The sequence below is a fragment of the Cydia strobilella genome, chromosome Z (genome assembly GCF_947568885.1).
Source record: "Cydia strobilella chromosome Z, ilCydStro3.1, whole genome shotgun sequence".
Taxonomy (NCBI): domain Eukaryota; kingdom Metazoa; phylum Arthropoda; class Insecta; order Lepidoptera; family Tortricidae; genus Cydia; species Cydia strobilella.
In genome coordinates, this window is record NC_086068.1 from 10,361,888 (window position 1) to 10,366,778 (window position 4,891).

Sequence of the window (4,891 nt, forward strand, 5' to 3'; positions counted from 1 at the left end):
TGTAGTTTTACTTAAATAGGTTAACAAATAATAAAAATGATTTAGAAATTCCTGTCTTATAGTGCGACATAAAATTGTAGAAATTAAATAAAATGGAACTAAAAAACTTTCATACTATGTTGCCATGTTTAAGCACTTTACGTTAAAAATGTGACAGTTACGTAGGAAGTGGCGCCCTCATTTATTTTCTACAACTTCTTGTCGGACTATACAAAGTAACACAATTAAAGTATGGATGGTATAGAAAGGATGCCAATCTCTTATGGCAGAATTGTTTCAAAAGTGACCAGTTTTCAGCTGTAAATAATAGTTCCTAATCTCTCCGGTGGCGCTAGGTAGGCTCTGAGACCAAAGAGTATTGTAATATATAGGAGACTCTATGGCATGAACCATAGAGGTATAATAATGTAGAGATAAAATGGGGGAGGGGCAGCAAATCCCGACCCGACCAAATTACGTAGGTTGTTTCTGGTATGTTGTCAGGAATGTTAAAACATGTTTTTAATTTTGTCGCCTTGCGTATGTTCTGTCCCTCACGGTCGCACGTTTGCACATCTATATCAAATACTAGGTGTATGGTCTAGGCACTTCAGTGTATGGTGGCGCCGCCTATTTACTATTTTTTGATGGACACTTTTCATACATAGAGATTGACTTCCTTTCTATACCATCCATAAATTAAAGGCACCTTGCCTTTGACTGCCTTATTCCAATAGATGACAGCCCATTGGTGTCAATTATTAGGACAGTGCTCTACTGGAACATTTACGTTAAGGTACATTACAGTCTCTGGCCGGTAAGAAGTAAATTTTGACAGTTATAAATTAACTCTTTATATGCAGATGACACTAAGGCTATTAGTTAAACGGTAGGTCTTAGCTTCGTAAATATAAGGGCAAGGGCCAACTCATAGCTGCTGTCATAATTGAAATCTTAACTTACACCGACAGGATTATTTAGATCATCGGTTCATAGCTAATATCTACTAATTCGGAAGCACTTCATTAAATAATACCTACAATACTTATTTTAAGCACTTTATGCTTTGGCAACACTTGCGCTACTGCAATGCTTACCAAGACAACTTGATTTTGGCTTACCGTTGCAAAAGTAAAAGAACTCCAGTCAGAGCAAATGGGTTAAACTTAAAGCTCAACAAGAGAATGGCGACCTTGATTATAATATGAAATATTTATACAGTGTGTAAATTTAATACGGGCAAACATTTAAACGGTGGTTAGCATAGGACCTAAGAAATATATTCAGATAGATTTTGCTTAGAAATACAATGAAAATTTTAACCATACAAAATAGTTCGGCCCGCAATGTAATACACCACACAAGTTACGGGAGTTACTATAAAAAGCTCGTATCTCGTAATGTTATGTCATCTTATGTTTCTTAATGTTTGCAGTACATTGCTGCTCGGTAACTTATAAAAATAATAATTACGGGGTCATAATTAAGTGTCACTTAAAAAAACTTCATAATTAATAATTAGACGGATAAATTCTATATCTGGTTTAATTTATCGCCCGTATTAGATTTACACACTGTATACAAAAGCTAATGTTTGTAAATCCTGGGCATAAAATTCCATTAAAAAAACAAAAAATTGACACAATTCTAGGGATTGACAGGGCAAGCTATGCTGGCGCCATCTGCTAAACACTTCGACCGGTCAACCCCATTAATAAAATTACACTTCAAATGTGTTTGGGTTGGGTTAGCGTTGTTCATAACTATTCCAAATTTCGAATCGATAGTTTCAGTAAGATATTTATTTTAGCAATGTGACAGACAGGCAGACAGACGGACGGACAGAGTCGCACGATAAGGGTTACTTTTGTACCTTTTTGGGTCAAAAGAAACCTAGAAAGGAAACCTTACTCTTGTGAGTAGTAGACTCTCCGAACCGTTATAATTATTTTAATAATAGTAAGTCATAAATATATTAGGTACTCCATATTCATTGCAACTAGGTGTACCTAATATAATAATATATTATGACAATGTTAAGTAATCTAAACATTCTGATATATAGGTCGAGAGATCAAAGCAATACTAAGTAATAATGATGATAATACAGGGAAATTACATATTGAAGTATAAGTACTATTGTACTTTTGCTCCCACTCATCTCACGCGCACGGTGAACAAGGCAGGTGCAGCGGCTGAAAGTGCTGCTAGGTTCAAGCACAGTAAATACGAGGGTGACGCTTAAGGGAAAGAGGCTGCGACCCTCGCTCTGGTTCTTTCCTTGTCCAACAGATTTCACTGGCTATTCAGCGAGGTAATGCCGGCAGAATTTAATAATATTAATTTATTTTTTATTTATTTAAACTATTGCACAAATTTATACAAAAAGAGTACAAATGGCGGTCTTAAGAGGCCGGCGGTGTCGATTTTAGTCGCAAAAATGTAAAATTGATAGATTTAATCGGTGAAATTGTACACCTTTTGTTACCTAATTGAAATAACAAGTACTGGTTTCTATAGCGCATCTTCTTATCTTACCTTTTATCAGATCAATTTGTTGAAAACAGATTCACGAAATTAGTAATGTTTGTTTTTCTGATGGACGTTTAGGTAAAAGCACTGATTTTGTCGCTCTTATTTGTAAATTTCGTAAAGTTTGGATGGCTGAACATGGTAATTTTGTATTACACATATCCTGTACTTGACGTTTATCAGACTACATTTTTATTATTATGACTTTGAAGTAGTGTAAATGAAAGTTAGACGAAATCAATTTTCTCCAGAAATTACTTCAAAACAAGTGACAATTTCTCTGAAAATCGACTTAATTTCAACGTAATTTTTTTACTTAAACAATCTACAACATTTGTTGAAACTATTCTTATACATCAATTTGTATAATTTACCACCATAAGTTTTTGATGAATTTTTAAAAACTGCCCCTTCTTTTCATATATTACCGGTGACGCACGCTTGCGACCTCATTATTAAAAGGCAAGATGAGAAGACGTGCTAATAGAAACCAATACTTGTTATTTAGATATTACGCAACAAAACGTGTATAATTTCAACGACTAAATCTATAAATTTAAAAATTTTGCTCCAAAATCGACTACGGCCTCTTAACGCCTTGAGGCATTCTCTACCAGTCAACCATTGGGCCAAACAGAGACAGTTAGTTTGGTGCAGGATTGTAAAGAGTGAATATGAAAAAGATCCAAGTCAGACTACTATGATACTATATTTACACAAATATCCATAAAGAAAATAATAAAATACCTACATATTTAATATATGTATATATAAATAAACATACATATATTTAATAATTACGTGTTAAGTTAATAATATTGTGTTAAGTTATTTAGTTTTACTCATTCTTAGGTATATTTTATTATATAAGTATAGGTAATTTCATAATTTGTATTGTATACTTAATTGATACATTTCTTTGATAAATAAAAGTATACTATAGGTATGCATTGCAAATAGGTACTGGGACCTACAGTTTCATGTATAAATGTATGTAGGTAGTACACACTTCCACGTTCTCATACATTATAATAATAAACTTTGATCATACGTATACTTACCCTCGATTTCTTGTTATCTAAATATTACGACATTAAGAACGTCTATCCTTGTTTACGTGACCTATCTGAGAGTTGTAAATAGTTAAGACGAAAGTGGAGGACCCGCGCGAAATCGCCTTTTCATACAAACACAGTCCTCATTTTCCTCTCTGGATATTAACATTATTGAAAATATTTTTACACAATTTGTTGTGTATGAACCACTATGCCCCTACATTTAATTTTTTTCAAATTTTTAATTATTACAAGAATTTGGAGCATTTAAAAATTTGTACTTAGATATATGTTCAGGTCAGACCTTGCCCGCTCCGATATATCTGACGGGCGGTGACAGTGTATCATAATCCTTCTGTCCATCTGTAATTATTTCTAATTTGAATACAAATGTGTAAAGACTTAAAATACCCAAAAATATTATTAGCTGCTTGTTTAATTGAAGAATCGGATCCAAATTAATCGGATCCATTTAGTTATAACTACTGCTCAGTTAGCTCAGAATAACTAACTACTTATTAGGATTTTTTGTCGATTTTGTTATTTCGTATAACTAATAGGATAACTAGATGGATAACCAGATATAATAGTAACCCCTACAGTGTCAGTTTGACGTGCTATTTTTGGGACACACGGTATATCTATTTTGTAGGAAATTTTATGGACTTTTTTTGCTAATGGACCTTATAAGTTATTTACGAAAAACCAATAAAAGGGACCTTTAGACTTTAGATAAATAAATAATCAATAGGCGATAGAGATTGCCACAAGATGTGCGTAATTAAATTTTATTTCAGTTCATTTCGTTATGAAATATTTCAGTTTCCTACAGGCGAGAACAAAGGTTCTCAGAAGTGAGGCAAAACAAGCAATACCTAAGATTACATCACCGTTGACTCACTGTGTCGGTTTGTATGCCTTGCACGGCGATAATAAGTCTATGTAAGACTTATTAGGTACACTACAAGCGTCACATGATGCCTAATAGTGTGGTTTGTCAAACAGACAATATGCATATATCGGCACTACTTTGAAAAAATCTCGTATCTCACACGCACGAGTCACACTGCTACTCAAAGTTAAAAGGCAGTAATTCTGTATACATCCTATACATAGATACCACATTTTTCTTTTGATTGAGATAACAATATACGAGTTTTTTTCAAAGTAGCGCCGATGTGCAATCCCTATCTGAAAAATGAAAATACAAGCAATATGAAATCTTTATACCAGTTATGCCCGATTCACATCTATTCCAGTAGCATTCCAGTCCAGTTAACGAAACCGTTCATATCGTTTACAAGAATTCCAGTCATTTAAGCGTT